Here is a 14,907-nt window from a genome sequence, read left to right on the forward strand (position 1 = left end):
TGTATAACTGATTCACTTTGTTATAAAGCAGAAACTAACACACCATTGTAAAGCAATTATACTCCAATAAAGATGTTAAAAAATAAAATTAAAAAAAACATGTGGTATATATATATACAATAGAATACTAACTCAGCCATTAAAAAAGAATGAAATAATTCCATTTGCAACAATGTGGATGAACCTAGAGATGATCATACTAAGTGAAGTAAGTCAGACAGAGAAAGGCAAATACCATAAGATATCGCTTATATGTGGAATCTAAAATATGATATAAATGAACTTAATTACAAAACAGAAACAGACTCATAGACATAGAAAACAAACTTATGGTTACCAAAGAATGGGGGGGGAGGGATAAATTAGGAGTTTGAGAGTAACAGATACACACTATTATACACAAAATAGATAAACAACAAGGACCTACTTATAGCACAGGGAACTATATTCAGTATCTTGTGATAACCTATAATGGAAAAGAATCTGAAAGAGGATAGATAGATAGACAGACAGACAGACAGAACTGAATCACTTTGCTGTACACCTGAAACTAACAACACTGTAAATTAACTATACATCAGTAAGGAACTGGCCAAGACATATGCAAAGATCCAAGAGACTTAGATGTCACAAAAGCCAAGGGTCCTGGTATTTCAAGGAGGAGACAGAATCAACAGTAGCAGACCCAAGGACAAGGTCAAGCACGGTAAACAAACTGGACCTAACAAGATGTCATTGCACATCATTAAGAGCATCCCTGGAGCCCTGAGAGGAGAAATCTAGTTACAGTGGGTTGAGAGGGAATAGAGGTGAGATGGGAGAGAAAAAGTGTAGACAACTTTCGAAGATATTGGATGAAAAATAGAAAGGAGAGTGGTTAAAAGGTCAGGCAAAGGAGAAGCCGATGAAAGGAGACATTGACAAGGCAGAAGCAAAAGGAAGGGAGAAACTGAGAAGCTAGGAGATGATGTATCTTATGGAAGAGATCCCTCATTTACTCAGCCTGGAGGAAAGGAGAGGATGATGGGTAGATACACCTGCAGGAAGCTGGGGAAGGGAGAACCTGGTGACCTCAATTTTTTCCATGAATTTCAAAGTCAGAATAAGTTAAATATTGCTGTAAGAAAAATAAATGAGCCAGTACCTCAAAGGCTTGAGACAATAAAATTTAACTCTCACTTATACTGGGTGAGAGCTGGGTCAGTGGAGACTGGGTCAGTGGGGGTGTTCTCATCGTGGTCACTTGAGGACACAGACTGATGGGGTCTGAACTCTACCACACCTAAACCATTGCCACAGCAGTGAGAAGGGAATGTGTTAATTCTAACCCTGGTCTTAAAGCTGCTACTCACATTTCATTGGCCAAAGCAAGCCACATGAACAAACCTAACCTCAAGGTGAGTAGAGCCGTGCAACCCTAGCATCTATCCACAAAGAGAAGAGCTAGAAATATTTGGTAAAAGGCATAACTGGTTATTATGATGAGGTAGGACCTCTATGAAGAATCAGGGAAGTTGAATGAGATTTGGAAGAGTCTTTAAGGGAATTAGAAGAGAGATGATTTACAACAAATGAACAGATCGATACCTTGCCTTGGGAGCCCAGCTGAGTTTGACATCCATAATTTGCAGTGGTACCAATCTCACTAGTTGCATGACCTTTAGCAAAACCCATCTCCTTTCCGAAGCCCTGTCTTTTGATCTGTAAAACAGGAGAGTTGGAGCAAATGGCTTTTCAGTTTCCCTACCAAATTCCAAGACTCATCATTTGCTCAGTGAATCTGAAGATACTGAAATTCCACACAGCATAACAGCCCCACCCAATTCCCACAACAGGTCTTGTTAAGGGGTAGAGAGTTCAAGATGCCCTTGGTAGTACCCACATGCTGCATCGGCATTTGCATCACAGGGTTCTGCTGTATTTGATGGATAGAGTAGAACCAGCCCTTTCCCACTTGAACAGATGTTCTGTGGGTCCAGAGGTCAATGGACTTGATTTTCTTTTTCTGTTCCCACGGCTAGTCCAGTTCTCTGCTTCCAATTCACTGCTGGTGAATGGACTCCTGCCATGGTGGTGGATGGAGGCAGAGGGAGGAAGGAGGGAGGGAGGAAGCGGGGAGGCATTAATAGAACAGAGGCAGGCAATGATGAATTAAGGGAGCGGCCATTAATTTTTCATTCTGACAGATTATCGTCTGTCAGAAGGCAGAGGAGATGGCCCCTGTGCCAGAGAGGGGACACTTGCTCTTTGTAATACAGGCGTCTGCATTCTTTTTCTGGAGTTAGGTAGTGGGCACCCAAAGAATGAAAAATTTATGACAATCTATAATTTACATGCTAGAAGATAAATAATGAACTAAACCCTGTCATTAAATTGGCCCTTCGTTTTTCTTAATCCCCTGGGTGATAAATCTGATTTTGCAACAACATGAAGTATAAATTGATTTTTTTTTTTTTTGGTAGGGTGGGAGTAGGGAAACTATTTTAAATACCTTGGATATAAATAGATTGTCCCAGGCATTGTATCACCCAGGACCTCAAGATACAGTGGTCTTATTAATGTGGCTTTACATTAAGACTGGCATTAATTAAGGGAGGATGTCCCTGAGGCATTCTGCAAACCAACACTGATTCTGTAAAGCTTTTAAGTTTAATGAATGGAAGTTTGAAATGCCAACATGGCAGTGCCGCTCGCCAGCTTCCATAGAAGGAAACCTAGAATGGTTGACTTTGGGGTATACTATGAAGACGCCTTCCCTGGATGCTGATTAAGGACATGACGGCAAAAGGCATCACACTTTCATCCCTCCATCTCCTCATCTGTAAAGCGAGGATAGTAGTCATTTAAAGGAGTCAATTTGATAATATACGTAAAACAAACATGGACTAGTAGATGTCATTAAGGGATACCTGGTGTCATTAGAGTGCTGGCATGCAATGGATTATGTAATAGTAAGCAATTATTGAGCACCTACTGTGTTCCTGACCCTGTCTTAAGCCCTTTATATGCACTAATCCCACTGATCCTCACAGCCTTTGTGTGAGGTAGGTATTGCATTTTCTCAGTTTTACTGTTGAGGAAACTGAAGTGTGGAGGGAGTAATAAGTAACTTACTGAAGCAAGTTGGCAGCCACTAAATGGTAGAAAGAAGGAGTCGAGATTATTCGTGGGCTGAATTATTTTGGATATGCCTGCCTTGGTCCAAGCATATTCCAGGAGTGGAGATATAGCGATGGATAAAACAGGAAAAAAAAAATTCCTGTATTCACAGAGCTTATATTCTGGGAGAGGGAATGAAGGCAATAAACAAAATAAACAATGCCATATGCAACCTATAAGAAGGTGATAGGCGTTCAGGAGAAAAACAAAACCCAGAATGGGAAGCAGGGCGGGGCGGGGGTGGGGGTCAGGGTGGGCAGGGATGCTACAGGTTTAGCGTTTGTCATTTTTAATAGATTAGAACACAGGGCATCTGATTCCAAAACTGTAACTCTTAATCACTTTGCCACATTGTTAGGGGGAAGACCATGGGTTTGAGAATCAGAGCTATACTTTGAATCCCATCTCTACCTTGTACTTTCCTTGAGAGATTGGCTTAATCTCTCCAAGCCTCCACTTCTCAGTCTGCAAAATGAAAATATCACCTGCGATGGGGCTGTTGAGAGGATTCGGAATGATGGAGATGAAGGCAAGACCACGTGGTCTTGTAACGCCTCCGTTTCCTTATCGGTACCATGGAGATCATAGCAACACTACCACTTAACTTTGCTATGCAGAGCAAATGTGATCATCTATATCAAAGCAAATAAAAAAGAATTTCTAGGCAGCCCCAGGGACCTACCTGGGTTTGGCATCCATTAATTTTGGTGACCAATTATCACACATTGTGTGACCTTGAGCAAGACTTTTCTCGCATATCAGATATCGGAGCTGGATCAGATGGCCGTGAGATGACGTAAAAAAAAACTTGATGCAGCAGCATAAACAAAGCATGGAACATTCTGCCTGGCATGTGGTAATAAGTAATAATAACAGCCAGTTCTGAAGAGCTTTCTATGCACTGAGAGCTGGGCTAACCTCTTGGCAAGCACTATCTTCTCTAGACCTCATCATAACCCCAAGAGGGGGATGATACCATTTTGTCCACTTTGCAGATTTGCAAACAGGGTTGTTGAGTTTAAGAATTTTGCTCCACATTCGCCCTGCTATCAAGTGGCAAAATTGTGTCTGGGGACTTAGTCTCCTTCTCCAGATTGATTTCCTTGCCTGAGACATTTGGCGTCATGAAGATAGTGGGTGGGACATAGTAGGTGCTCATTAAATGTTTGTTGACTAAGCCAGCCTTTCTTCCATGACCCAGGACACCTATGTAGAAAGCTGGATCTGTTCCCAAAAGGATCAGTCTTTTCTTAACAAACCCCCACTCACAGAAGCCCTCAAATTATACTCTATTGCCTGACATAAATATTCCAGTGGAATTTACAAGATTGCTAGTGCAGGATTCCATTAATGTCTGAACACAGCACCTCCTCTCTCTAATTCATGACAGATTCATCTTAGTGATCCACCATAAAAGGCTGGTGAGTGGAGATGACAGAATTCAGCACCTCCCTTGCCTCCTGGGTATAGAGAGAAATCGGAGTACGGGGGTGCTCTAGAAGCTTCTGTAGAATTATGGAAGATTGGAGCCAGATGGTACCTGACAGAATTTTTTAGGACTTGGCTGTAGCTCAAGCACATGCAGGTTTTTAACCTGCCGGAATTGATAGAGAGCAAATTGCACAGTGAAATGGGTCCATGGGAATCACTTGGTCCGGCATATTATTGTATAGATGGAAAACTGAAGTTCAAGGACAGAGTGACTTACCCCAGGGGACCTTTCTACCATAATAGCCTGCACTGCACAGTGTGGGGTTCTGCCAGCTGCTAAATACATCTATCCTAGTTACACATTCTGGAACTGGGGATAACCACAGGATGGGCCTGGGGACCCACTGGACCCACTGTGAGACAGAACTCCTTGACCACGTGACCTTCATAGCCCCCTACTCTGACTGAAGGGCCCAGTGACATTCCGGTTCTCCTGGAATCAAAGTCATTTCAGAGCCAGGGTCCAGTGGTCCCCAAAAGATTTGTTTCTTTTCCCCCAATGCACAGCAACCCTGGTAAAAGGCCTTAGGTCTTTTGCGGTCAGGCTGGGAGAAAGATTCACAGTATAAATTTTCAGCAGTGTACTGGGTCCTCCCCCGAGAGGACCTGGCCTTCCCTTCATCTGAGGGGCTCTGGGTCTGTGAACTTGCTCAAGGCTAGGAATTGATTGAAGGAATGTGATTCTCTGTTTTTATGATTCGAGTTCAACTTGTGTTTACTTGACCTAGAACTTTTCTGCTTATACAGATCAAGTAAGAATTTAGTAGGCTTTCTGCCTATTTCACTTCCAGGAACACCACAATTAACTGGCCAACACCATGGGTCTTTGTGAGTTGGACCGTCCTGGTTTCTGCTCTGACCCTGCTGCACATGAGGTTAACCCTGCCCACCTTGTCTTTGGTGGTTGAGTGCTGCCATTTGGCCCCTGACACACCAAGATCCAACTACTCCCAATGCACTGAAGTTTTCCAACTGGGTGGCTGTGTTTCCCTCCTTAAGCTCTGGACCACAGAGAGGAGCCATCACAAAGCTCTTCAAGGATACTGGGGCTCCCCTCACAAATTTATTTTTTTAAATATTGGTAAAAGGTCTGTCCTCAACACATATCATATAGTATCACTTATATGTGGAATCTAGAAAAATGATACAGATGAACTTATTTGCAAAGCAGAAATAGAGACACAGATGTAGAGAGAACAAAAGTATGGATACCAAGGGGGAAAGAGGGGGTGGGATGAATTGGGAGATTGGGATTGACATATATAAACTACTATGTATAAAAGAGATAACTAATGAGAACCTACTGTATAGCACAGGGAACTCAACTCAATACTGTGTAATGACCTGTAGAGGGATAGAATCTCAAAAAGAGTGGGTATATGTATATGTACAACTGATTCACTTTGCTGTGCAGCAGAAATTAACACAACATTGTAAAGCAACTATACGCCAATAAGAATTAAAAAAAAAAAAAAAAAAGTCTGTCCTATGCACCCCCTCAGTGTGGGTGAGTAGGTCTTAAATGACAAATCTCCTATAACATTCCAATCTCCCTAAGCCTCTAGATCCAAAAGAGATGGGGCATTTCCAATTCACTCATCTTCTGATCCACATTCCAACCAAACTGCTAGAGTCTTTTCGTACTCTCTGAGCTGCAACACTCAATGCAGAATCTCTGCTTCCTGGGCCATCAATCAGTTTGACCTGATCCAACTTTATGTTCCCTCCACCATTCTCCCACACCCTGAATCCCCGGCCCTGCACATCCTCCCCAGATTTCTGCTCGTATAAGTGAGAAAACTCAAGTTGTTTTGGAGCGTAACACACCTCTTCATGGGTCACAATGCAGACCTTACCTTTAGGGACCTGTTGGGATTTGCAACTAGTTATAGGTCTAGAAGCCCAGAGAGGTGGGGGGAAGGGGAGGTCCTGAGGAGAATCAGCATGGTCTTGCATGGCAACTGCCTCAGGAGAGGTCAGTAGCATTTTCCCAGGCAATGTAGGGTTAACACCTTCAGTGGGGCGTGGAAAGGTCTTCCCCCAATAGGTGGGGAGGCTGCTGCCACAGAGGGTGAGGAGACCTCTTTCACTGGCAAAAAGGACTTCATCAGAATTTAAGGCTCAGTGTCCCCAACCTCATCCGGGTCGTCGCACATGTCCCCATCCCAACTTATAAGATCCCATTCTTTTCCAATCAATTCCCTCACTTTAACAGTAGACACCCTGGGAGGCTGGGAATTCAACTGGCTTTATAATTCAGCCAATTACAGGATTAGGTCCTATATTTGATTTTCAGCAATTTCAGCCCTGCCACTACAGGAGATAAGGCTCTCCCTCAGGACATACCTAGAAGCTCTCCGGTCATTTATGTGGGCTTGAGCTGGGAATTGGAATCCCTGAGCTCATCCTTTTCTCTCACCACTTCGTCCAGCAACATTAGGAGAAACCAACCAATGTCGTTATATTCCTTAGTTTTCCAGAAACATTCAAAAGAGTCACGTACAGAGTTATTTAGTTCCTTACCTCTTATAAGTGGTTGATTAGGCACAGCCAGTGCAGATATTGTGTGTCTCTATCAGCTGTTCAAACCATGGACTATCCACGCTTTCTTTACTACTGGAAAAAAGAGTCATTAGCATCTTTAAATCTAATCAGATTAAAGAGCCCATTCCAGAAAACCCAGAACCAATTCAGAAAACTCATCCTTAAAATCCTGTTCCTCTAGGACCACTTTCAGTTCCAGAATCTGTATCAGCCAGGGTTCTCCAGATAAATACAACCAAAAGGATATAGAGAGAGAGATGGAAGAGGAAATTTGTTTGGGGAATTGGCTCACACTGCTATGGAGTCATCTGCAAGCTGAACATCCAGAAAAGTCAATGGTATAATTCAGTCCAAGTCTCAAGGCCTGAGAACCGGGAGAGCCAATGGGTATCACACCCAGTCCAAAGCCAAAAGCCTGATACTAGGGGAGGGGGGAGGCCACTAGCCTAAGTCCTGGAGTCTGGAGGCCCAACTGCCAGGAGCCCCAGTGTCCAAGGGCAGGAAAGGATGAGTGTCTAGCTCAAGAAGAGAGAAGATAATTCAGCCTTTCTCCACCTGTTTGCTCTATTCAGGCCCTCAGTGGATTGGACAATGCCTACCTGAATTGGTGAGAGTGTATCTTCTTTACTCAGTCCACTGAATCAAATGCTCATCCCTTCCAGAAACAGCCCCCAGACAGACACACCCAGGAACACTTTTACCATCTCTCTGGGTGTCCCCTAGTCAAGATGACACATAAAATGGACCGTCACAGCCATGAGTCCTTCCTCATCTCTTTCCTCTACTGCTCCTGACAATGAGACATAGTCCCTTGCAAGAGTCAGAAGCACAGTGATGGCTGGAAGACTGGAGCTGTTTCCTAGGTAACCCCGCCCCCCAAAAAAGAAACTGATCAGTCCCCATGGGGCATCCTAGGACCCTGCTCAGCTTACCTGCCAAAGGAAAGAGGTGCCTATGTCACGGTGAGGAGGGGCAGAATTTTACTTCCCCCCATGATCTCACCCAGGGCCGTGGCTCCATATGCCCTGCACGCTCTGGTCACTCCTAAATGTGTACATCCCAGTTAGACTCTCCCTTGACCTACAGACTCAACCAGCCAACTGCTTTTTTTTTTTTTTTTGCGGTACGCAGGCCTCTCACTGTTGTGGCCTCTCCCGTTGCGGAACACAGGCTCCGGACGCACAGGCTCGACAGCCATGGCTCACGGGCCCAGCCGCTCGGCGGCATGTGGGATCTTCCCGGACCGGGGCACGAACCCGCATCCCCTGCATCGGCAGGCGGACTCTCAACCACTGCGCCACCAGGGAAGCCCCCAACTGCTTTTTGACAGTACTACTTAGAAGTCTTTTAGGTATCTCAAGTTCAACATGTCCAAAATCAAACTCCTTAACCTTGTTTCTGGTGTCTTTTTTCCTTTATGGCAGCTGAGCTTCTTTTTTTTTTTTTTTTTAGTAAAAACTTTTGTCATACTGAGTGAAGTAAGTCAGACAGAGAAAGAGAAATACCGTATGATATGCAGAATCTATTAAAAAATGATACAAATCTATTTACAAAACAGAAACAGACTCACAGACTTAGAGAACGAACTTATGGTTACCAGGGGGGGAAGGTGGGGGGAAGGGATAGTTAGGGAGTTTGGGATCAACATGTACACACTGCTATATTTAAAAAGGATAACCAACAAGGACCTACTGTATAGCACGGGGAACTCTGCTCAATGTTATGTGGCAGCCTGGATGGGAGGGGAGTTTGGGGGAGAATGGATACATGTGTATGTATGGCTGAGTCGCCTTGCTGTGTGCCTGAAACTGTCACAACATTGTTAATCAGCTATACTCCAATATAAAATAAAAAGTAAAAAAAAAATCAAACTCCTGATTTACCCCTTCCAAAAAAATTGCTCACAAATAAGTTTTTTTTCTAATTTCCAAGGAGGTAATTTATAGCTGGATTATTCTATAAATCATTGTGTTTCCTGGCAACCTGCCATTACCCATCCTGGCCACCCAGGAGGAAAAAACCAGTGCCTGACATTCAGGAGTATCACTGAGGTTTCTAGGAGACTCCCAGGGTATCTGGGAGATGAGTATTTTCCTACCCACCCGTCCCTGGTGAAGCCAGGACCAGGATAGATAAAAGGACCCACTGTATGATCTGCCCTCAGGTCTCATTCCTCAGAGGTAATCAGCCCTGAGCACTCTCTGAAATAAAAAGAACGAATTTCTGTTGCAACAGTGAGAGGTTTTACCTAAAAGGGCCAATTAAACCTTGAGAGATTATTTGCAGATAGACTTTGGAGGAGGGCGTTAGTCAGGTTCCCTTCCTGTTGTTGTGTTTATTTCTTTGGGGATTTCTTTTTTTTTAAGCTTCATTACTCACCGGAATTTAACTCTAATGGAAATAAAATAAATATCACAGAGCTTCCCTGGAAATTACTGATAGCCTTTGTTTTGGAGAAAGGTTAGAGGATTTCTCTCTAAGGATTGAGCCTCTAGAAATTCTGCCCCATGTCAGAAACTTTCTCCCATACTCTCTCTCCCAGAAACTTTGTGTAAATCTCAGGAAATGACCCTCATTGGTCCTTTTAGTTCAGCGCCTACCCTTTGGGCCAATCATTGTTGCCAGAGGATGGGGCTCTCTGATTGGTCAGTCACTTGCTCCTAATGATAGTCTGTTACTAGAAAAAGAATAGGAAATAGCTACTAGCTTCTACTACCACCCCTCTACTATTGGATTCCTTTGATGATGATGATGATGATGACGGTGATGAGGATTATAGCTACCATTTATTGCCCATGTGCCAAACTCCGTGCAAGCACTTTTCATGTGTGATCTCATTTAGACCTCATAGCAATCCTCTGATGTAGGTACCATTTACAGATGAACAAACCAAGGCTTAGAGAAGCGAAAAGACTTACCCCAAGTCACACTGCTGGGAAGAACAGTTTGAAAATCACTTCTTTAATACTTGCACTAGTTATCTATCGCTAGATAGCAAATTACCCCCAAATGTTAGCATCTTAAGACAACAAACATTATCTCACAGTTTCTGTAGGTCAGGAATCCAGGCATGGCTCAGCTGGGTGCCTCTGCCTTTTAGGTCTCAGAGTCTGTAATCAAGCTGTGAGTCAGGACTGTAGTCTGATCTGCAGGGTCAAATGGAGGAGGACCCACTTCCAAGTTCAAGCTCATCCATGTGATTATTGGCAGGACTCAGTTCCATGTGAGCTGCTGGACTAGGGGCCTCAGTTTCTCACTGATGGTTGGCCGGAAGCCTTCCTTAGTTCCTTGCCATGGGTCCTCTCTCTGGGGAAGCTCTCAACATGGCAGCTGGCTTCATCAGAGCAGAAAGCTAGAGGGAAAGAGAGGGTCCAGGATGGAAATTTTCATCGTCTTTTGCCTAATCTCCAAAGTGGCATCCTATACGTTTTCCTTATTCAGTTGGTTAGAAGTAAATCACTAGGGTGAGCGGGTCACACTGGGGCTGTCTCAGAGGCTGCCTTTTTCAGCACTGTCCTTTTGGATACGCAGACCGCTTTCATGTACCGACCATTTAGTATTGTAGAGGGGTCTCCTTCAACTCTCCAACTTCACTTGCAGGATTTGTTGTTTTGCCCCATCCTCACGGGATCTCCTGACATGTTCATTTCCAAGTCTAGCCGCAGCCTTCCTTGGCTGCACTTTTTTTCTCCTCACATCTCTCCACCACTCCTGAAACATTTGAACCTGAGAGGCATCACATACTGTAATTATCTGGGAGCAGCTAATCCAATCCCCTCATTTTGCAAATAAGAGCGTGGAGGGACAGACAAGGGAAGGGCCTTCCGGAGATCCCACAGGAAGCCAGAGGCAAGGCTGGGACTTTGAACCTCATATGCTCCCAGCATGCTGCACAGCCCAACACACCAGGATCCTTGCTGGGAAATCAATCCAAACCAGGCACTTGAACTCCAGGGACATTGCCGACATTTCATCAACATACAAATGAGGGAAACATTTAGGCAGTGCTTCTCTCTTTCTCCCCATTCCGTTTCTTCACAGGGGGCTGACTTCATTCCCTCCTGGGAGCAGGGAAGGACTTACTTGTTAACTGAGCAGTGAACAAGCCTTTTTGTGTGAAAATCTAAGGAGGTTTCACACTGTGTCTGATGTGGTTTCTAGGTACACAATGCCCTCTAGTCCTGAGTCAGGGTAGTTCCAAGAGGAAAGATTTTGAAAACAATAGGGAATCATGAAATATACAAAATCCAATGTCAGTAATTATTCCTGGATTCCTAGGGGTCCAAGAACTCCCAAAATCCCAGGTGAATTATTGTATACTGTAAAATTTTCTTAAAAAAAAAGAGTCTGTAGCTCCCATTGAATATTAAAAGAGTAACCATAACTATGTCACTAAACAAAAAGATTGGGACCCACTGATCTGGACTTTCAGAGTATCTGTGACACCTTCGCTAGTTTAAAAGAAATATCCAAAATAGCAATCAGAGCATGTGCTTCTTAGACATAAACCACAAAGACGTTGAGGGTTTAATATCACATGTCTTCCCTGTTCAGCCCATTATTTCCTACAGATTGTGATTTGGAAGCTAGTATTTCAGGGTTCTTTTTAATTCAATAGATGTTTGCTCAATGCCTGTCCTGTTCTAAGTTCTGGTGATACAGAAATGAACCACGGTGGACACCGGTTAATTTTTGCCATTCTATATAGATCCCCCATTCTTTTGGCAACACCATCCCAGTTTCCTTCTGAAAACCAGCCACTTTCCTGTTCCTAAACTGTGGGGGTCCATCTAAATCCCCCTTAGCACAAGGATGGATGTGTAGTCTAATCCCAGCTGTTCAGTGCACCCCATCCTCTTGCCCATGAAGATGGTTTCAGAACTAAACCTTGGAGCTGAGCTGGGTCTCACAGGAAAGAGGACCACACTTTCACTCACCACTGGAGTTGACCTGAAAGGATGGAGGCTAAATCTGTAGTAAGGACTGAGACAAGGGAGCCAAAATATGGAAAGAGAGAACTGAGCCCTAGGTGAAGCCACATCTGAAAGTTGCTCAGTCTTTAGACGGTTTTTTGTTTGTTTTGTTTTTTCTCTAATGAGAGTGAAACTGGCTTTGTATCCCTTGCAACAAAAAGAATCTTAATAGATAGCCCGCCCTTGAGGATCTCACAGTCCAACAAAGTAATTTGTTAATAACGCAAAATATTGTACAAGTGCCCTAGTAAAATACACAGACACACACACACTCTCTCTCTCTCTCTCTCTCTCTCTCTATATATATATATATATATAACATATAATATATATAATAAGTTCTTAACAAGTAAGACGATACAGACAATATTCGCATCCCCAGCAGAAGTGGTTTGCACTCTGCCTTGATAGAATAGAGGGATTGGGGTAGGAAGCCTTGAATCAGGAGGAAAGACACTCACAAGAAAGAACATTGGGACCCAGGAACACTTACTGGAGTGTGTCCACACTTCTACCAGGTGGTCATGGGAAGGGTCAAGAATCCTTCTAGAAGCAGCCACAAAGCACAGGGAGATCAGCTCGGTGCTTTGTGACCACCTAGAGGGATGGGATAGGGAGGGTGGGAGGGAGACGCAAGAGGGAGGAGATATGGGGATATACGTATATGTGTAGCTGATTCACTTTGTTACACAGCAGAAACTAACACACCATTGTAAAGCAATTATACTCCAATAAAGATGTTAAAAAAAAAAAAAAAGAATCCTCCTAGAAATTGTGACTTTCCGTATGTCATTGAGCCACCACAGACCTCAGCTTCTTGGACCACAAAATTATCTCACATTTATTGCTTTTGTAATTTTTTTTATTAAGGTATAATTCACATACCATAAAATGGACCCTTTCAAAGTCTACAATTCAGTGGTTTTTTAGTACATTCACAAAGTTGTGCTGCCATCATTGCTATCTAATTCCAGAACATTTTGCATCACCCCATAAAGAAACCCTGTACCCTTCAGTAGTCATTCTCCATTCCCTCTTTCTCCCAACCCCTGGCAACCACTAATACACTTTCTAGGTCTATGAATTTGACTATTATAAATGGAATCATAAAACATGTGACCTCTTGTGACTTCTTGCATTTAGCATAATGTATTCAAGCTTCCTCCATATTGTGACATATATCAGTACTTCATTCCTTTTTATGGCTGAATAATACTCCATCCTATTTGTAGACCACGTTTTGTTTATCCATTCATTAATGGACATTTGGGTTGTTCCCACCTTTGGGCTATTGTGAATAATGCTGCCGTGAACTTTCACGTACAAGTTTTTTTGTGAACATGTGTTTTCATTCCCCTTGGGCATATCTGTAGGCGTGGAATGTCTGGATCCTGCGGCAGTTCTATGTTTAACCTTTCAAGGAACAGCCAGACTGTTTTCCAAAGCAACTGTACCTGTTCACATTTCCACCAGCAACGTAGGAAGTTTCCAATTTCTCCACATCCTTGCCAACACTTGTTATTGTCTGTCATTCTTATTACAGCCATCCTAGTGGGTGTGAAGTGGTGTCTCATTGTGGTTTCGACTTGCCTTTCCCTGAGGACAAACACATTTCCTTTTAATGAACAAGTTATGGTACATGTGTCCCGTCAGCCTGATCGTTGGAAACTACCCCCACTGAAAGTGGTCTCTAGTTATGAATTTCTTGTAGTGCCACCTTAGCACACAAACCAGCCTATCAGCTGCAGCTACCAAGTTGAGCATGGCTATTCCTTCTCTCCTTTTGCAGATTGCACTGGTCTGCACCCACTGCCCACAAACCCACATAGGAAGACTTCACTGCAGCCACTACCCAATGTCCATGCTGAGAATTCCCTCTCCAGCAGCCTCTGTGGCTTGCAGTCCTGCTGGGCTCAGGAGGAGGGGGACAGAGTGTCGCTCTGTTCCATTAGGAGGCAGAAAATCACATTTCTCCAATTCTCGGGCCAAACCCAGCTCTGTACAGAGTCTGAAAATGCTCTAAAGAAATGTTCCCAGGAATTCCCTGACGGTCCAGTGGTTAGGACTCAGCACTTTCACTGCCATGGGCCCAGGTTCAATCCCTGGTTGGGGAACTAAGATCCCACAAGCTGTACCAAAAAAGAAAAGGGGGAAATGTTCCCTAGCTTTTTATCATCTCTCCTCTAATGAAAGGTGTTTATAGAGCCAGATAAGGAATGGAATCTACCCATTTGACCGTCCTCCAATACTCGTATAACCTCTTCCCAAAATTCATCCTTCTTCTAGTTCAATGTTACACATGTTAACATAATTGATTAAGAGTGTCTGCTGAAGAGCTAGATTGAGACAAACCCTGAACCTGAGCCTATTGATTAGTGATGTCTGTCATCAGCAGGGAATGGAAAACTGTGGCATGCATGTCATGTGTTCCCCATCTATACTTTAATCATTCCTTTAGCAGACATGGACCAAACACCTGGACACCAGGAAGACATACCCAGCTCATGCTGCATCTAAGGAGAGGTTATAAAACTAAAATATGGTTTATCACAGAGATATCACAGTGCTATGAACACAGTGCTAGCAGGACAGTGAAGGAAGCAAGGAGCTTTGTCTGTGCAATAATAGAAGACTGTAGAATAAATGGAACTTGAACTTGATCTTAGAGAGGAAAGGAGTTTTCCAGGTGAAAGAAGGGGGAAAATATAGCTAAGCCAGACAAGATAACATGCATAAAGGA

This window comes from Lipotes vexillifer, unplaced genomic scaffold (genome assembly GCF_000442215.2).
Source record: "Lipotes vexillifer unplaced genomic scaffold, Lipotes_vexillifer_v1.1 scaffold1120, whole genome shotgun sequence".
NCBI classification, from domain to species: Eukaryota; Metazoa; Chordata; class Mammalia; order Artiodactyla; family Lipotidae; genus Lipotes; species Lipotes vexillifer.